Source organism: Tiliqua scincoides, chromosome 1 (assembly GCF_035046505.1).
Source record: "Tiliqua scincoides isolate rTilSci1 chromosome 1, rTilSci1.hap2, whole genome shotgun sequence".
NCBI classification, from domain to species: Eukaryota; Metazoa; Chordata; class Lepidosauria; order Squamata; family Scincidae; genus Tiliqua; species Tiliqua scincoides.
This window is the reverse complement of record NC_089821.1, coordinates 118932442-118939742: the sequence shown is the minus strand read 5'-3', so window position 1 is coordinate 118939742 and position 7301 is coordinate 118932442. Positions and strand designations below refer to the sequence as shown.

At 46.0% G+C, this 7301-nt stretch overlaps 1 pseudogene; it reads left to right on the top strand.

Annotated features, from left to right (window-relative positions):
• The first annotated feature begins 3320 nt into the window (after positions 1 to 3320).
• Positions 3321 to 3441, top strand: LOC136637551 (5S ribosomal RNA; annotated as a pseudogene).
• Positions 3442 to 7301: the final 3860 nt, after the last annotated feature.

Here is a 7301-nt window from a genome sequence, read left to right as displayed (position 1 = left end):
GCTCCTACCGGAGCCCGATCCACCCTCCTCCCTGCCCCATTGCCTCTATATTCTGCCCAACCTCTGCCCTGCTCCACCCTTCCCCACTTTCATCCCACCCCTTGTGTAGACCTGCCTGGGGTGGTGGGCATCTGATGTCTGTGGTTGCACGGAGCTGGCTGCTCACCACTTCTGACAGCTTGTGCACACTGGCGTGTTGTGTTTGTGACTGCCAGAAAGCATGTTATGTTGTTAGAATGGTGGACTGGACTAGAATGTGCACTATAAATAGGAAATAGCTACAAAAACCTTCACAAATTTGGTTTCCTATGTAAATTCCCTCTAGTCTGCAGCACATCTCTCCTTCAGATTTTAAAGGAACATCTCCCTTCTACCTGGGATGTATAGGTTATGGTTGGGAATAGAATCTGACTGCCATTGCAAAGTTATGCCCAGTTTTGCTAAATGTGTCGTCATCATTACGGTGTCATCTCAAGTGCCTTTAATGTAAACGGTCCTTCCATTTACAGCAGAGTCAACATTCAGCATGATGGAACTGAACAGTTAGGGTAAATTAAAGACTGATCCATTTTTGTCATTTCCATTGTAACATGCAATATTCGTCTGGCTTCATTACTTGGTAAATTAAAACACTGACAAGACAAGCACTTGGAATAGTTCTTGCAATTATAGAGGCTTCTTAACGGGGTAGGTGCGACTGAGACAAAGGAAGTGCTCACTGCGCAGGCAAGGCTTCAGTAATGGAAGCATTTTGTCCAAATTAGAACTGCTCGGGGTGCTGTACACATTTCATCTCTACCAAATAGATCAAGCTGATGATACTCAGCCTGCCATTATGCAGCATTTCTTTTTTGAAGACCTGTACGTAACAGGCAGCCAAGATGCCGTGCTAGTAAAGCAAATTTAGGTTGGACATCAGGAAATGCTCCCCCTTACTAAAGGACACTTGAGGAATGGAAGAAACTTCCCATAAAAGTTCATTATCTGGGGCTGCTTTCTCCCACTTTTCACTCACTTTTGCGTCACTTTTGAACATGTAAACAGAAGTCAGTGATGGGTCTACCTAGAAACTGACATTGGTTTGTGCCGTGTCCGTGACTGCAGGGGTGGCTTCAAAGGTTGGTCAGGTCAGGCATTGGCTGATGGCCCATGCTCATCCAGCCAGACCACCTCCTCCATAGTGCTGGCAGTGATGGTACCTAATACACCATTGTGGGGGACAGGAGAAGCATAGCAACACAGGGCAGGATTTGGCCCCAAGTTCCCTAGCAGCCTGGTGCCAGCCCTGTATACATGGGAATGCCTAGAATACGTTCTTATAGAACTGGTGACCAGCAGGATGGGCTAGTAAGTTCTCTTGGTGAATCAATGCATAGGACAGAAAACAGTGGCTTCGTTTTTGTAAAATATCCAATATAGAACTCTTAGGAAAGGCTGGCATAAGTTTGTGCAGGATTGGTACTTAGGACAAGAAGGGTTGAGCCCTACTCAAAGCTGATCTGGTGAGGCCTGTCTGACTTGGAAGAAAGAAAGATAAGTGCCTGTAGGTGAGGGCAATGCAGGGCTGGCCCATCCATGAGGTCAGCTGAAGTTGTTGCCTCAGGCAGCATATTGTGGGGGGGGGGATCTCTGTCCACCAGCTTGCCTCTACTGCTCCTCTGGCTCCTATGATTCCCTGAATCAGTAAAGGAAGAGGGGAACAGAAGAGTAAACACGTAGGGGGTGGAGAGTGCTGAGCTAGAGCATTGAAGAGCGGGAAGAGGAGAGGCTGGCACATTATCAGTTAAGAGAGGGCAGGATGTGGCACGCTGCCTCAGGCATCAGGAGGTCTTGGACCAGCCCAGGGTCAGAGGAATCAGGTCTATGGTGTCTGGATCATGGAAACCAGAAACAAAACTGGTCTGGTCTAGAGGGTTGAGCCTCCATTTGCCTGAAGATAACACCCGAAGGTTGCCAGTTCGAGGCCACCGGCACCGTGCGACCTTGAAGCAGCTGACAAGCTGAGCTGAGTTATTCCATCTGCTCTGAGCGTGGGAGGATGGAGGCCAGAATGTGCGGCCAGATCAAGAAAGAAACATCTGAATGTTGTGGCTTCTTGAAAGATAGAAGCCTTCTTTCAAATTGTAAAAATCCCTACGGGGATTTAATTTGCCTGCCTATGTAAACCGCCTTGAATAAAGCCTGAGGAGAAATCTGAGGACCAAGAAAGGCGGTACAGAAATACCTGTATTATTATTATTATTATTATTATTATTATTATTATTATTATTATTATTATTATTAATTGAGACCGAAACTACATATATATGCAGTTATATACCTGCATTTATCTTGCCAGTAACTTTTCTTTTTAAAGCCAAAAAAGTCACCCTGTGGAGGAATGTCAGGGACAGAGCTTGACCCTTCCTGCCAGTGGTTCCCCAACTTTCTCAAAATTGCTCCCTAGAAGCTGCCTTTTCTCACCGTAGGAGAAAATATATGAGTGCAACATTTCTACATGTCAGGCTGCGTCAGCTGATCAGAGAAAAGTTGATTTACAATTTGAACTTCGCCTGAAGTGCGGAGGCACCACTAACGGCTTTGATTTATATTTATTTTTCACTCTATCCCAAGAAACTCATCAGTGTATTCTCATCTCATTTTATCTTTGTGAGGTAGGCTGGGCTGAGAGTGAATGCCCAAGGCCATGCACTGAATTCTAATATGGATGTCAGAGTACAGTCAGGAATTGCAGATGCAATAACCATTCATGTTTTCAGTCTTTACTGATAAAGCAATAACTGAGGCACATATCCGGATGGTCGGAGTTCTATCAGTGCCGGCTGCCAGTTGCTTTCTAGTGGACAAAATATAATCGTTGTTGAGCAAAATAGGGCTGAGAATATTCCTAGGGCTGAAGCTCTTCAGTGGCTGAACTCAGTTTTCAAATAAAATGAACAGTCCAATCCTAAGCAGTGCTAGCGCTGTGGGGCCACATGGCCTTCTCTGTATCCAGTGCAGCTTTGGAGCAGGCTGGAGGACTCCTTGGAGTGATATTTTTCCCCTTACGCCAAGTAACACCCCAGCCTGTCCTATGGGGTTACTCAGATCTGCGCCTGCTAAGAAGCAGGCACAAGTCTGAGCAGCCCCCAGTAAAGCTGTCAGGCCTGCTCTGCCAATCCTATCCCCTCCCAAGTCTGATCTGCCCCCATTCAACCCTCCCCCACGCACCCCACATCTACTCCACCCTCCTGCTCCCTCTCCTCTGCTCAGCATATTTCTTACCTCTGCCGGTGGCTGATCTGTTGCTCTCTAGGTGCTGCAAACACACTTTATGGCACATTTGCAACACTTTCTGCCATTGCACATGCCTGATCTCATTTGATCTCGGAAGCTAAGCAGGGTCAGGCCTGGTTAGTACTTGGATGGGAGACCGCCTGGGAATACCGGGTGCTGTAGGCTTATACCATAGTCTTTCGAGACTGAAGGTTGCCAAACCAACCAGTGACCACTGTGCCAGCGGAGAGCCTGGTTTTGGAATGGGCTCTTAGTTGGTTGTCCAGGATTTCCAGAACAGCCACTATTCTTTACAGTGACTAAATAGATGTAACTCAGATCCATGTATTAAATTGAGTTATTGAGACTTGTGGATTGCCCTGGGACTGGAGCAGTGCTGTCACTTCCGACATGACATTCCTGGTTAATATGCTGAAACCAAGTCAGTTCTTACAGCTGCTGCTGGCAATGCAAGGCCTGAATCAGCCCTGACTCCACGGCAGACCTGAGATTTCAAGCTGAGTTTCGTGTCCAACTATAATTCTCGACCAAAGTGGATGGACGAGTTAAAGAGTTCACATGAATGCATGGAAGGAACGGGAACATAATGGGACCATTTGCTGCAGAGTTTCCACAAAAAGACAGTTTTCCTACTTATATTTTATTGTGTCAAGCAGAGGTGGAGATACAAAGTGCTGCACTGGAGCTGCCATTCACACATTGTGGGTGTTCCAACTCTTGTAGTCCGAGCTAGGTTCCTCCTGAAAAGCTGCTCCTGAAGGCCAGGGAGCCCTCTAGGGTGAGAGTTGATGTAGTTTTGATGCATGGAAGAATGCATGCAGCTGGAAGAGAAAGATGTCCAAATTGCCACTGCTTTCTGTTCCCACTGGGTTCTTTGACCAGAGGTTATAACAATCAAAAGAAGAAAATACAGTCAAATTACATCCGTGCCATGACCACTGATCTTTTTTTATGCCGTGCCAAAGACAGGCTAACTGGAAAACAACAGTTGAGAGTTGGCAAGTTGCTCACACATCTTTTCTTGTTTAATTGAAATAACATTTTGGGGATCAGGTTTGTGCCATTCAGACATTTTTAGAATCTGGATGGCACAGACCTGATCCCCCAAAACTTATTCCAATTCAAAAGGAAAAGATTGAGAGCAACTCCCAATTAATCCCTGGCTCATTTACTGGCAATTATTTATCATTAAATAAGCAAGGAAAAAGTTACTGATGCCTCTGGCAGAAAAAAAAAAAAAAAAAAAAAGATCAACTTTGCATGCCCCACTGCTTGTAAAAATGCCGGAGCTCCATTTCCAACTGCATCAGCAGCACAAACAGATTGGGGGTGTGTCAGTAGCACTTAGACTTCCACTGTTATGCATGAAACATCCTCTGCCAAAAGACAAGGCGGCTGTGCACCAAATGGCAATGCCATCGCCTTGCACTGGTGACATAAATGGGAAACATAAAGCTGCTTCATGGGAATGGAAGGGGGGGATAAAGGCAGCGGTTACAAAATTAGATGAAAGCGTTTTGTGGGGTGTGAATGAATCCAATTTCAGGCTTGTCTCCAAAGAGACTGTTCATTTTATTGCAGAGCCACAATTCCAAGCTCAGTGTGTGTCTTCATGTACATAGCTACACAATCCTCTCTCTCTCTCTCTCTCTCTCTCTCTCTCTCTCTCTCACACACACACACACACACACACACACACACACTTCTGAGTGTTCAAAGTCAGAGATTGGTTGAATGTTGACATGTATACTTGGAATTTTAGCGTTTTAAGAACTGGGGTGGGGGAACTGTCAGAACATTCTTACAGTGCACTTGATATTGAACAACAAGAGCTGTTTAGTGCCGCCAGAACCACATGTTCTCCACTCCATCTTCACATTCCAGTCAGTTTTGGGAAACCGGCCTCCTTCTTTTACCACCTGGTGTGCCCACAGGCCCGGAGAGCGTTTACACTGGCAAGGTGTAACGCTCTTCCATCAGCCTTGTTAACGGGCAGGTTCAGCGGTATCCCCTACTTAGAGAGGAAATGCAAGTGTGGTAGGGATTGCGTTGAGACTTTAATGCATACCTTTTTTTATTGCCCGCTACATGTTGTGTCACGCAAGAAATTTCTAGGTCCATTGCTAGCTAGGATGCAGGGCTGGGAGGATTCAACCATGCTTCAGTCTCTCCTTTCCACTCTTGATCCTGAGATTCTGGATAATGTTGCTTCCTTTTTATCTGGGGTAATAGCCAGGCAGAGCCCTGGAACTCTGGGCAGTGACTGATGTTTTTGCTTATGTTGTGTTGTCTTTGTACATTCCTGTCTTGTTCTGTTCTTTCTCTGTATTTTATGCCAATAAAGGTCTTACTGAACTGAACTGAACAGTGCACTTGAAGAAGGCCTTTTGGCTTATGCTCTCTTGCAAGTGCCATCCACTGATGGTTGACACGAACAAAATAAAAGCTTGAAATAAGCAAAATATAGGTACAGAGGAGTAAAACCAATGTCACCTGAGGGGGAAGGAGAATCAAATAAAAAGCAAAATGCAAGCCGGCAACAATGCCATCTTCAACACATCCGCATCAGCTAATTGCAAAAGACAAGCCTGGGCTAGAGGGTGGGTGGGTGGGTGACATTGCTCCCTGCGGTGGAGTGACAGTTTTCAGCCATCTCTGCTGGGGAAGGGGGTGCGCATGGCAAATGGCTAAAAATCAGCCTGCCCGCCTGCATCCCTGTACAGCTCCAAACGTAGCCTTCTCCAAGGCCAGGGCCATGGCTGCGCTTGGGAGGGGGACATGTACAGGTGTACAGGTGCAGGGAGGGTGACACGATGATGCGGGAGGTGTCACCCAGCCCCAGGCACCAGCTGGTCTAGCTGCACTACTACCCAAAATCTTGTCCAAAAAAGCAACATCAGTGCTTGGTGTCAACGCTGCAATTGCAAGGGCCAAACGGCCTTTGATGGGAGGGTTTCCAACAAGATTGGTACCTGAACTGGCCCTACTTTTAATGAACCTTGTGGTAAAGGCACCCAGAACAGGGCCTCAAATGATGGGCAGAGCATGTGGGAAGATAGTGCTCCTTTTGTTACTTGTCTTTTTAGATTATGAGCCTTTGGGGACATAGCGCAATTTATTGGTTTGTTTAGCTATGGAAACTGCTTTGTGAACTACTTTTTTTTTTTTTTTTTTGGTTGAAAAGTGGTATATAAAGCATCGCAACCTTTTCTATAACCTTATATCTGCCCTCTTTGTTCATGTCACTGTGTAATGCAAACTATGGAAATGAGAATTGTACTTTAGCTAAAGACTGATGATTTTGGTAGCATGTTCTTAATAGAAATGGAATGTTCTTTTTGGGGATGCTGTAGCATATTGGGGAGAAACGTGAAACGTGGGGGTTATGGAGACTTTAATCCTTTGTCCCCATAGGGGACCTTTTTTAAAACCTAAAATGCACAGAGAATGGTACAATGTCATGATGTCTATATAAATATTGTTAATAATTCCTAATATCACAGCATGAGTTTTGGTTAAAAACAAAATGGCAACTGGCAGGAACTGGCTATTAGGGAGACATTCAACATTTTGAGTGCTGCCACCCTAACCTACCCAGGCACGGTGGTAGCTGTAAACAAACAAGAGGAGAAGCAAAAGGACTCCTCTACCACCACCAGGAACCATCCTCTAGAAAGTCTGAAAATGTCACCCCTTACAAATTTCTGGAGGAGCAGTTCATTACGGGTTCAGGTCATAGTAGGTATGCGCAAGCTCTTGGTTTTAGAGGCAGGCTGCCTCTGATTGCCAGATGCAGGGGAGGGCACCAGGCCACAGGTTGTGTCTGTTGTCTTGTGAGCTCCCTCAGGCATTTGGTGGGCCACTGTGAGATACAGAAAGCTGGACCAGATGGGCCCTTGGCCTGATCCAGTGGGGCTGTTCTTATGTTCTTACAGTCCCTGCCCCGTTTCACTGGCAGGGCAGTGACAATGACAGGGGGAAGCCATTTGGACCAGCACAACTGGAACTATTAGAATGCAACTTAA